The sequence below is a fragment of the Amblyomma mixtum genome, chromosome 6 (genome assembly GCF_055824585.1).
Source record: "Amblyomma mixtum isolate Tamu chromosome 6, ASM5582458v1, whole genome shotgun sequence".
Taxonomy (NCBI): domain Eukaryota; kingdom Metazoa; phylum Arthropoda; class Arachnida; order Ixodida; family Ixodidae; genus Amblyomma; species Amblyomma mixtum.
The window spans coordinates 148,877,131-148,890,697 of record NC_143017.1 but is presented as its reverse complement, the minus strand read 5'-3'; positions in this window follow the sequence as shown (position 1 = coordinate 148,890,697).

The window sequence follows — 13,567 nt, the reverse complement described above, 5'->3', positions numbered from 1 at the left end:
CGTCCGCTTACTGCGCATCGTGCACTGTTGGCAAATTAATGGTTTTATAGCAAGTTCCGAGCGACAGCGGTCGACAATCATAGTATCTTGTCAATCAATCTTTCAATCAATCAATCAATCAATCAATCAATCAATCAATCAATCAATCAATCAATCAATCAATCAATCAATCAATTCAGATTATTCTACAGGAGCTATCATAATTACATTACAATGCATGCAAGCAGGTCTCAAGGCCAATTGAAGACCCCCTATTAGCAGTTAAAAAATCTAATTAAATTAAACACCCGCAGTGGTACCCTCACTCACTGAGTTGATTAAGTCATTTAAAATTAGCAAATAAATATTCACCAAGGCAATCAATGAGCCATAATTGTCCCAGACTTTCGACAAAACAGCAATAGACGTTTGTGCCAAGCCTTTCGTTCAGCAAGCAAAGCAGCAATTCACCTTAGCCCCTCATAACCGCCCATCCCCCCCTTTTCTTTTCTCAACGGTGTTTTATACAATCCAACCATTCGCGTCTCCAGAAGTTCTCCAAGAAGGTGCTCCACTCCAAGTCACTTCAAAGAGCTTCCCAACACTCCTCCAAATGAGCTTCCTCGCGGAGGAGCCTGAACTACCTAGATATTGCGTTGTTGAGGTGCTCGCGGATTCATGATTAGCACGAAAAGAGCTAACGCATCGCCCGTAACCAAGATGCCCAGCTGGCATCATGGCGCCGTTTCCGGTGCCGCACCTTCCGGACCATCTTTACTAGTCGCAAAACTAGCACGTGGTAACGGAGCGTTCGCGACACGGGCTCAATCGACTCGCCACGCAAGACGCCCAGCCGGCGTTTCTGGCTCTCTACGGTGGTTCCTGGCCAAGCCGGCCAGGTTCCGGGGACACACCTCAAGTGCACAGGGCCCACGTGTGCGCGCGTAGGGCGTTCACTACGGTTCCTGCAAGCAAATAGGCGCAGGAAGAAATTCTTCTGCCGCACCTGAGGCGCCATCTGGGGACGAAGTGGGTAAAGGAAGAAGCGTATACCCTCCGGAGTCTGAGTTGTTCTTAGTGGCTATTTCTTATTTAAAAAAATAAAAATGGAAGGAAAAGATGTACATACCTAGCCGCGGCATCTGCCATCGAAACCTGAAGCATCTGAGCTGCGGCTGGCGGGAATAAAAGGACACGGAGAGGACAGGGAGAGGAAAAGAAAGGAGGCAGCGATAGAAGAAAGGATCGGGGCAGGACGGCAATATACACTATGTACAAATACAGGATATTGGAGTCTGAGGCCAGCGCTGTTTCTGGGGGCAGCTTTCCTGAGATCCAATAAATGCGTGCCCAATACGGTGCAGGCAGCGCACCAGTTGGGGATATTAACCGCCCGCGATTGTAACTGTGGGCAGCGGGAGAGGTCGTACACGATAGGTCGTATACGACAGGAAACGCGATGATGGCGATGGTAAGCGTGGTATTTCGTTCTGCTGCTTCTTTTCTGCGCGGTGAAAATGGCAGCAAATAATTAATGAGAAATGTGCCGGAATGACTTGACAACAAATAAACGCAAACATATGCAATATTTTTGTATTAATGCGTCTCTCGTCTCTTCGCCCTGCGTACGTTCTACCCGGTTCCAGTCTGTTTGTGTCATGTGTTTGCTCTTCCCATGAGCCCTTAGCAGATTATCGCTCTCTCCTTGTCCGCTCATTTTTTTCCTGGGTGTTGATCGTCCGATTTTACGAAAGAATTATTGGTGCATGCTACAATCAGGCAGATCCTAAAAACCTTGCGCGACCACCAGAATGTTAAGTGTCGTTAGGCACGTGAAAGATTACAAGGACATTAGCAGACAAAATAGCCTGCAAGCCGAGCTTTTGAGGCACTTCGGATGCTTCGCACGCAAAGCGTCATTACGTTTCAGAAAAACCATGAAAATCAGTGCGCATTCTGGTACGAACTTTCCCGCCTAATTCTGCAAAATTAAGTTCGATTACCTCACTATGCACGGTAATTTATTTCGCGTTCACTCTAATTTCTGCGCGTGGACTCTGCCTATTTGCGCAAAAATGACAGCACAGTGCCGGGACCGTTAAGTCCCCACCTGTCTTCCTAATTGTAATCGGCAGTTTTGCCCTCGCATTCATTTGCGTGCATCATGTTCTATGCACAATTTTTCTTTCTGTTCTTTTTTACAATTCGCCTGGAATGAGCGGTAAGTGTTTTTCAAAACAGGGAGCGATAAATCACGCCACTTGCCTACGTACCGTCGTCAGCACGCTTAACGTCAACGCTCGATTGCGCGTCCAGCACCAATATTACAGCCCCTGAGCGCTGGGCGCTGAGGTCGAGACTATGATGCACGATGTGTTTGGGGCGGCGGCGGCGGTAGCTGGAGGCAGCTCGTGCCCTGCTTCCACCCTAATGTTGTCTCAGACCCAGTGGCGCTAATGTCAGTGGAAGACACGCGCTCGAGCGTTCGCGTTAACCGCGCTAACTGTGTTACTTACCTTTTCCAACAAGTCACACATTGACGGGAAGATCACAGGCATCATCCCTAATTCGGCACCTATCTGAAGAAACCACCGGGTCAGACGACGCAGTTGCACTCGTAGTAGTTTGATCAGCGTTCTCGCCAGGACTGAGCTAAGTAAAGACGTGCGACCCGTCGCTAGACGATCCTTCAAGCTAGGCACTGATAACAGGTATTCCCAAACAGAGGATACAAAAATAAAACTTTCCGCAGTTTTCTCTCCGATCACACTGGTTGAAGAGGAACAAGTTGGTGCAACACAGTGCAATTCACGTAACATTAAAAAAAGAACAAGTAGTTGAAGACGATGGCGAAGAAGACAGCCTTGATGAATGGTGCCCTGTTTACAGAGATCAACTACTAAATATGTGGGCCTTGATAGAAACTTCATTGCATAGTTGGTGGTGGTGAAAAGTATTTATTTGGTATATTTATAGTGAGATGCTCATGGAGAGGCCCCTAGTGGGTCTCGCCCCTTACATTACAGGGTGGAGTCCCTCATTCCGGGATACCGTTGGCCATGACCGCTGAGCAGGTCCGCCGAACCATGGCCTGTTGGGCGAATAGTTCTTGGCAGCTGACCATCTTCCATCAGAGGCCACATATTAATCGAGGCTGTCTTCTTCGCCTTCGTCTTCAACTACATGTTCTTCCAGAAAAGGCTATACAAGCAAATAGAAAAAGAATGCAAAACTTCAAACACCTTGTTTGCCTTCAGAACAAACTTACCAACCCATGCCCATCCTCTTACAGCTAAAAAAAGGAATGGGCGTGAGTACGACACACTCGTTCACGACGGTACTGACGGGCTGCCCTTTCGCTTCTTTGAGTTTCGCAATACTTGCTTCCTGATGCGAAACACACTAAAAATCGTTATGCACTGTTGTTGCCATGCCCCCTTACTTTGTGCAATGTATTCTAAGAATGTATTGACGTTGTGATCAATTTACTATGTAGTGGGGATGTCGAAAGCAATCCCAGTGCTAACCACTCTGCTACTAGGACTGGTTCCTCCAATGAACAAGAATGGCAACAACAAATTCTGCAGCACTTAAAAGTCCTAAAGCGCGAGTCCGCGACTCTTATTTCAGGGCAAGCTGACCTGCTTGAAGCCCTAAATGGCGTCAAAACGGCACAGAAATCTATGAAAGCAAAATTTGTTGGAATGGACACACGTTTGTCAAAAGTTGAGGCTAGATCAGCCAATTTTGACAAAAACTGTGCAAAGTTTTCAGCATACCCAGGAAACATTTAACAGCGTTCTACAACAAACTGACGAGCTACGGTCTCTGCTTTGCGACCTCGAGGATAGGTCTCGTCGCAACAAGCTTGTCTTTCACGAAGTACAAGACATTACTGAATCATGGTATGAGACTGAAAAAAAAAAAATTAAAAATTTGTAACAAAATCTGTACATAAATAGTAAACATTGATCCCAGTCTCTCCGAGCAAAGAATTGAGCGTACCCACCGACTTGACAACCCATATTGTGGAAGCAAAAACTGACCGGTGTTTGTAAGATTCAGTCATTTAAGAATCGGGATAAAGTTTTTCGGAAAAGATCGAAATTAAAAGATTCCGACGTTTCTGTTACCGCAGATTTTTTCCCGGCCACCAGGCACGCTAGGCATAAGCTTGCCGAGTTTGCGAAGGCTCTTCCAGAATCCCCGTTTTTCCCACTTCGTCGTGACAGGTTGCTTGTTAACAAAGCTTTCAATATTTATTTCCGAGGGAATGACACCATGCGTGCACAGACAACCATTTGACACCAACCAAAGCGCTCACGGGCCAGCGGCCAACCTCAATCACGCGCAAACATATCATCACCAAGTTCTTGTTTTGTCTGCGTCCTTTGCCCTTGTTCGTGCGTGATCGTACGTGGTCTGCAATGCAACACCAACTCGCCCATCGGTCCGTGCCTTTGGACACGCACACAACCTGATATATCCTAGCAATTAACAAGTGGTATTGGTGAGTCTTCTTCTGTTTCATGCATCCCAGTTACTCGTATCTATTCAAACATACGTTTCGTCATGAAGAAACGCGATCAACTGAACTCTGTTGCATGCGAGCAAATGACGCTGGCAGCGTTTTTACTGAGACGTGGCTCAGCGCAAAAGTTTCCGGCACGGAAATTCTACAGGGATCAACGAAACAGAATGCATACTACGACGATCAATAATCTCATCATGGCAGCGGCACACTGATAGCAGTATCAGGCAATATTCTCTCTTTTCCAGTTTTCACTATCTGTAATCTCCAAATATTCTTGGTCTGTATTACATCTCTTAAACATGTCTGTATAACATCCGAGTAATTCTAGGTTCTTGCTACCGTCCTTCGAATGCTCTGCAGCTTTTGTTGACTACTTTTAAGGCGCCATCAGTCCAGTGATCTTTCGTTATCCCTCATTATTCTCGTCGGCAATTTTAACTTGCCTAACATCGTCTACTCTGCCTTGTCACCATCTTAAATCAATATCTTCGCCGTGTTAAGAATTCTTAGATTTCTGTTCAGCTTTTCACCTAACGCAAGTTGGGCCCCACGAGATATAATGTTCAGTCAGTTAACACACAGGATTTAACCCTTTGAACGCACCCGGAATTAGTACCTACCATCCCCCACTTACCAGGCTTCATTGATCACACACTGCTGCATTTGGACCTCACTATTTTTGTCGGACGTGGCATTTCTGTGGCAAAACCAATTCGTTTTTACAAAAAGGAATATTTTGATGCCCTAAACACAAAACTGAAGAAAAAATTGTTTTTTTTTTTAAATGGCGCAGTAATTGTCTCAAATCTAGATGGACACTTGAACCGAGCCGTTAGGTAACGGAAGAAGGTGGGAGTGTAAGAAGAGAGAGAAAAGGTGGTGTTGTAGTGGAGGTCTCCCGAATAATTTCGACCACCTGGGGATCTTTAATGTGCACTGGTATCGCACACCACACGGGTGCCTTTGCGTGTCGCCTCCATCGAATTAATGCAGGCGAACTTAAGCACTTAACTTGTAAATTATAATAAAGAGAGGTCATTCTTAAAAAATTCAAATATGGATCTTGCTTACGCTACATAGTAGGGGATGTCTACTTGCTAATAGGGCGTTCCTATATTTTCGCTTCGATGGTGATCATGATTACATGAGACAACGTTACTTCTTCTTTCACTTCAAAAGAGTAGCGGCGCCAAGTTTTTGGATGCATATTTCCTACAAATGGTGTGTAAGGCAATGAAGTACACGAGTGACAACGCGAAATTTGCCTGACGTAAAAGATGAGGTAACGTGACAATACAGAAACTGCCAAAACATCGGCTTCATTTTCGTCATTCCAGCTATTTGTCAGGATTGCACGAGAGTCGAGGTCAATTTTAAAAAAAAAGCAGCCCCGACATTATACTTTCTTTATACCTTACGTAGCCTCGACTCGTCCTTTACGTCATCGCCATTGTTTCGGTCTCGAACCAGAAAATAAGCATTATGAGCAAAAAAGTTCAGTCATAAATTATTTGCCGCTTGTTGGCGCAATCCACATGGCGCTCCGTGTTTTCTGATGTGATACAACATCCTAAAAAATGAACACACTACTAGATTTTGGTGTCTGTATACCTTAGAAGATTCTGCGCACACTTCGGGATGACATCACGTTGTTTTTTGCTATAGACCTGTCTTCAGAAACGCACTGGCGTACACCTGCATTGCCTCCCGCTGTGTGCGCTGGACGAACTTTTCCCTGCATATATTATATCTACAAACGAGCATCCAGGATTCTTTGAGACCTTTCACCAGTTATTTTCTAACCATTGCTCACCTATTTTTTTTCTTTCTAACCTACATTTTCTCGTGGCAGTCAAGTTATAATTTTAACAATATATGTTGAACTCATCTGCTCTTTAAACCAGTTACTGTCATTTCTTAACGTAGTGTTTTCTTCGCATGTGTGATTCTGTCGATTCTCTCATTACTTGTTCTGACGACGTTGAGCATACTGTGCATGAACTCTTTATGTACTAGGGTGCGACGGCTAACATAAATTTCATCAAATACTTGAAAGAAAAAATTAGCTTGAATAGTATAGAAAAGAGGAGATAAAAGTCTTGCGAACGCAAAAAATAACACTACGTACGACGATGTGTAGCTATCCGGAGGGCCGTAAATAATTCAATCATGTTCGGGGTGTCGTAGGATGAATGGCGTAATGCTGAGAGCAAAACTCGCCTCAGCAGCTCCGAGTAAGCAAGCGCCGCTGCCGTACTTCCTTCTACAAGGTTTTATTTCTGCCTACGGCTCTTGCCAAGTCCGTAGTACTCCTACTGTGCGGATATTGGGAAATAGGTCAGGACAACTACAGAACGAAAACAACTCTCTCCCTCTCTCTCACTACCCTCTTTTATCTGGTTTCTCCACCAGCTTCATGTTCGATCGATTTATTTGTAGGTGACACGCTCCTGTGATGAATTCTGTGGGCACCGTATGTTTTCTCTGACACTCCGCCAATATATATGTATATGACACACGTCCCTTGCTTTCCTGAAAAAGCAGGTGTTCCTGTCGTGTGTCATCCAGAAAAAGAAGTAACAAGAGTATTATTGCATCAAATGTGGCGTTTCACTAAAAACTTATCTTTGCCGAGCAAGGCATATAAAAACGACCTTAATTTGCGAGTGTGTTTGCATAATAACGCTATTGGAAGTTTTGTTTCCAATATACATGCGAATTGCTATGCGGTGAGGGTCTCGCTTCAACTGGTGGATATACTAAGCTAAACAAACTCTCCCGTCTACGCAAGCGCTCAAGCGTACATGCTGAGAGGAGCAGTATTTCATTTCCTCTTCCGGGACATGTCTACATGTCACGCAGTGACCGCAACGTCTCTTCGAGCAGGAGGCTGTCCACGCGAAGTAGTGCGGGCATCGGGTCCCTTACTTGGCCCTCCTGGTCGCGCCTCATTGATTCTACGTATGCTGCAGCTTCTTCGCTGGGTGTGCAATCATATTGGGGGCAAGACGCAGGCAGGGTCGCCGAGCGGGGAAATCAGACTGGACGTATGGCCACCTTGGCTGCCTCCCTTCATAGCGAAGCGACAAGGGCTTTTCGAGGCGTAGCTGTTCGGCACCCCAGGGCTTCCGCATCTCCTTTGACGGCGGGCACGTGTGCGGTCACTAGTTCTGCGCAAACCTCAGCGCCTGTTCGCGTCAGGGGCCCCCGGTTCAATATTACCAAAGGCGAGGGCAAGATGAGCGCTGCCTTATTTGCCATATTTTCTTCCCTGGCACCTTCTTTTGCTGGGCTTTTCGCTTGAACTCAGTGTGCCACAAAATGTGTTTTTGGTCCTAAAGTCGCTACACTCTAACAGTTCTCACTCACCGCCACTGGAAGTCACAGCCACAAAATGTTCTTGAAAAGGCTCATTCATAGCCAGGTGCCAGCCGTCGCGATCATGTTACTTTGTAACTATTCTCTCGGTCGTGCCAGCTCAGAGTCGAATTCTTTCATTCGTACGGTCCACACAGTCCCCTCTCCTCGCCCTACCAAAATCACCTAGGTGCCCGCTCATGCACCCATCCTGGCAACGAAGCGGCTAATTCCATCGCTCGCGATTCGACTGACCGAGCTAGCCTGCCCGCTTCGGGAGTGGATAAACGCGACGTGCTCATCACGTACCACGATATCACGTTACCACGTTGCCGCCTCTCTTGCCTCCCTTTACCCCTCCACACAAATTCCTTTCTCAGTTCCACCAATATTCGTGGCGCCACTTTAAGGCACACACCTCTCTTACTCCCGCACATCTTACCCTGCTCCGCCCCGGGATGCACTCGCCGTTCTGCCGCTTATGTGACAGCACCCGCGCCGACTGAGCTCATGTCAGGCAAAAGCACCGTAGTGGAGGACTCCGGAGTAATATCTACCACCTGGGGATCTTTTACATGCAGTGACATTGCACAGCACACATACACCTTTTGCGTTTCGCCTCCGTCGAAACGCGGAGGCCGCAGCAGGGTTTGAGCCACACAGTTTGCTTTAAACAGGGGTACCGGTATTTTAAGGAGTGGCTACGTAAACGTTCAAGCAGCTTTCTACCGCGTTTGCTGTCAACGATTTAGAAATGAACAAGGTGAACAACAACAGAGCCGACAAGTACCCTTACTACGCACAGACAGAAATAGACGAGGAAAAGGAACGAAATGTCTGTTTTTGCTGTATTAGAAGTAAAAACATACATTAAATATATGCGTCTTTGCGTGTGTGTTTGAAGCCTCTCTCCACAGAAGGATGTCCTAACACTTCGTTTTGCTGGCTGCGTATGCCGTGCAGTCCTCTCTCGGTGAAAAATCCGTGGGGTGTCCGTGTTGTGTGCGCGTGCACGCGCACGCGCGCGCGCGCGCGCGTGTGTGTGTGTGTGTGTGTGTGTGTGTGTGTGTGTGTGTGTGTGTGTGTGTGTGTGTGTGTGTGTGTGTGTGTGTGTGTGTGTGTGCGTGTGCGTGTGCGTGCGTGTGCGTGTGCGTGTGCGTATGTGTGTGTGTGTGTCCTCCACCCTCCCGGGAGAGAGTGAGAGATGAAACGTTTATTGTAAGTCAAGAAGGTTGGTCGAGTCTAGAGCGCTTTCGCTCACTGACGGACTTGAACCAACTTTCACTGATGATCCAGGGCCTCTATAGTCAGGTGGGCCACCTCCCACTGCTCATATACCGAGTTAGGCACTGTTAAGTGTTTTCGGGAACTCTTCAGAGGGAACACCCTCATGTTGGTACTTCTACGAGCCTACGAACCTGCCCACAGCACCTAGCCTCCCCCCTCCTCTTGCCCTCCAAAAGGCTTCGGCCCTCTAGAAGCATAAGCTAAAAGGGCTGCATCTGCTTGTCGCTATCATCAACAGCCGTGAGGAAAGCACGCCAGTGACGTAAATCGCACAGCCAGTGCCTGCATCGCTGCCCTATCACCTTTTCAGCGGCAGCACACCCGGCTAAATGATCTTTCTTTGTACGCGGAACGTTTGAGAGCATGTGGTATATATCTGTATTTTGTGGGCTTCTGCAGTAAGCGAAATAAAAGTGTGGAAAATTAGAAACTGCTCATTCGGGCTTTTTGCGGACCGTTCTACAACTTTGTGATTGGGATTTTCTCCCTAATTTTGTTGAATGCGAAGTTGATTAATTTTTTTTCGCTAATTATGCGATTCAGCATAATAAAAAATAGTGTGACCGGCTTCTTACAACAACGAGTGACATGTATTTGATCGCGTCGTCTTACGTTGCGTCAGCATATTTTTAAACCTTGCTAAAGTTAACTGGGACACCCTGTACATGGCACTTAGATTCCGATAAGTAGGCAGTTCTAGGGCATTTGAAAAGGTTAATGGTGATCCGTGAATCAACAGTAAATATCCGAACCAAAAATGCTGGACCTTAACGCATAAGCGTCTCTATTTCAACCAAAGTAGACAGTCCACCAAACATGTACTGCCGCAGCAGCTACAGGTTCCCTGAACTAGGAGCTCTGCCCATCAAGCTCGCAAAGTTCTCTAAAGGTCAGGATCAGTTTTCATTAATTAATAAATTAATTCAGTACGTCAGTCAACTCTAGCAAGAAAGGATACGTTCAAGCTTCCAAATAAGTCCGCAGAACGGACAATCCATGTTTTTATGAACTTCAATGAGGGCTAACATTATCCTTCCCAATATATATTTTTAAGGATGAAAATTGAAGCGCTGCAGTGAAAAATGGAAGTTATTTGAAGATAAGAGAAATTGAAGTGAATGCGAGTGGAAGTTGACAAGACCAATTGATTATGCCAAAATATTGCTCTCTTAGAATATTTCATGTAAAACAAAACAAAGTGCACGAATGACCAGGCAAATTGTGAGAACTGTATTCTGATGGAGCGGTCCAAAGGAAGCGAGTAGGCTCGACAATGTTGATTTTCGAGGCACCATGGCTCACTGAGGGTAGAGAGGCATAGAGGGAGGTGGTATCGCTCATAGATAATATCTATACTTTTCCTTTATGCTCCGACAGTATCTGGGAATATAATTTTTTTTTCGCTTGCTCAATTTTGTTTGGAGATGACATTGAAACCGGGAGTGGGTACAAGCAAAGAATAGATCTTACGCAACAAACTTTGGTCCGCGTATTTTAATTTCATTGAGCATGTTGTCAGTTATCATTCCTAGTGTTCCCTTCTCTCAGTGAAGATGCGATGTTTCATAACGCATTTGTATTTGTATCTCAACTTCATTTACATTTACCACCAGTTCAGTTGTTCCTGCGTAGCTTAAAACTTTATTCTTCAATATCAAACAACTTTTACAGTGAAATTAGTGATTTCGCGAAAGAAAGCAATAAAAAAAACTCTTTTCAATGCATCTTAATATACAACATTTCATGAGTAATATCACTGGAGAGTTGCGGTATTCAGGCGAAAAGAAAAAAAAAATCATCCGGCAGAAGAATACCAACACTAGCTTGATGCAGACATCACGCTCAGAAGGTCCGTTGTTCCTAACTTCCCTCAGAAATCTACACGACGTGGCAGCTGGCTCTCAGTCTCGCGTAGTGCCTCCACGCACTTTGTGGTAGGCTTAGTTCTTGGGACAAGACCAGGTGAAACACGACGCGAGTTCGCGGGTCGCAGATTAATCTCAACTAGGCACCGCCAGAACTGGGTCTCGGCGCCGCAGCGAAGCACACCGGCAGCTGCTCTGTGAGGCCGACGGAAGGTGGGCGCCGGATAATTAATTGCACTCATACCACTTCCTAATGACCGCGAGGAAAATGAGGCATCTTGCCGGCGTACACCGGCATGAATTACTCGCTAAGTAGCGAATTTGTCATCCGATTACTCAGTGTTACAGTCGCTGTCTCACAGTGGAGGTTTTGTTTGCTACTGAGCCGTTAGTTGGCTCCCTCGCTGACTCACTCACTTACTCACTCGATCACTCACTCACTCGCGCGATCAGTCACTCACTCACTCGCTCGATCGCTCGCTCGCTCGCTCGCTCACTCGCTCACTCGCTCACTCACTCACTCACTCACTCACTCACTCACTCGCTCACTCGCTCACTCGCTCACTCACCCCCGCACTCACTCACTCACTCACTCACTCACTCGCTCGCTCACTCACTCACTCACTCACTCACTCACTCGCTCACTCGCTCACTCACCCCCGCACTCACTCACTCACTCACTCACTCACTCACTCACTCGCTCGCTCGCTCGCTCACTCACTCACTCACTCACTCACTCACTCACTCACTCACTCACTCACTCACTCACTCACTCACTCACTCACTCACTCACTCACTCACTCACTCACTCACTCACTCACTCACTCACTCACTCGCTCGCTCGCTCGCTCTGTGATGATGTGCTTAACAAAGCGGAAGCTTTTTCGACTCGTCGGTGAATTCGATTTCAGCCAACAGTTGCAGTGGCAGTAAAAGCCTTTCGTTGCGCAATTTATATTTATTTTAAAAAATTGCGCATTTAAAAATAAAAACAAAACATGACGGCGCTTTAAGCACCGACCTGCACTTTAAGAAACCGACGAGTCGGAACACTCTTGCGGAGGGTTGCAAACCTGCGAAGGATATTTGTTTGTTTCCTTGTTAATTAATTAGTCAGCTCCTTTGTTTGTTTGCTTATTTTGAGGTGCCCACCAACAGCCAATGGCCTAGTACAATGGTGAGCGCGGTGATGAACACTGAAGAGAGCAAATAAGCAGGAGAAAACAAGAGGAAAATAAACTGCACAGTGACGGTGCTTAGCCTACTACAGTTTTTGCAGCTGACCTCATTAAACATGGCACATACCCACGAGAGGGATTGCCTACAGTTCGTGCTTTGCGGCCGATTTTTCGTTTGCTTCTTCTGTCTTTTGCCTCTTCTTTTCCTAGGAAGACTGAATAACCTCATCCCTTTATGTGTTACAAAGCTAACACGAACAGGATGGCTGATTCGTGACTCTAGCATGAATTCAGAATGTAACCGGGCATACAAACAGAGACCTAGGAAATAAGAATTTGGACAGGGCGGTAAGGCAGGAGAAATGCGTACAAGCTCGTGAACTCCTAAATTCTCAGAATGAAAGAGCATTTCTTGTCCTACGCCGGCATTGGCTGACTTTTATAGCAGGGGAGTGTCGTGCCCACGAATACGGTATCTTCTCACACGGCACTTCATTTTAATTTTCTAGGCTGCCTGTTAGTTTTGTTTTTGTTTTTTCCACAATAACAACGTGTTGTAAACTGCAGAACCATATCCAGAGGAGTACTTGCAACGGCTCGAGGCTTAACCAATTACACGTCATCATGGTATGTCCGCGTCATCGTTATTGCCCTTGTTTGCCTCACTTCTTGACGACGCGCTCGTAAACCCGCTCGTTCTGCTTCCCGCCTTTAACAAAATAAGTGGGAAGGCAGAGATGGTGCTTTGTTTTCGAACAACGCTATAAATTGCAGATTATAATGCAACAAACCTCATCAATTATTCCGAAAAATAGCAAATACGTGTTCAGTGAAAACAGCTGATAATGCTATTGGGCTCCGTTTAAAGGCTGTCCACGGCATTATAAATTGATTTACGACGGGAGTACGTTATCTTTGTGATACGCAGAACCCTTTCTTTTGGCTTTAACGTCTAGCTATATTCTTCTATTACTGAACAGGCCGCAGCAGTGCATTATTGTGCCTGCATTGGCCTTCCGTTACTCAGTCCACTTTGCTGCCACCAAACGGACCCAAGGTGCAGCTTTCAGTAAGTTTTCTCAAAGACAACTGGCGGATGCTTAACGTGGAGCGCCCACCGCGATGCTCTAATACGTATACCCTCCTCATGAAGGAAGAACTTAATGACACCCCCCCCCCCCCCCTCTCTTTCCGAAGCGAGAAAGTTTACAGAGGAAAACCATGCTGACCGCCATTTTTCAATCAAAAATGTCCAGGAAAATTATGGTTGAAATGCCGCCCCCTTCCCCTCTCCCCCTCCTCTCCGTTCTCTCTCCGCCGTTTCCTCTACGGCCGACCCATAAAACCGCGCGTGGCGCTTATGGCAT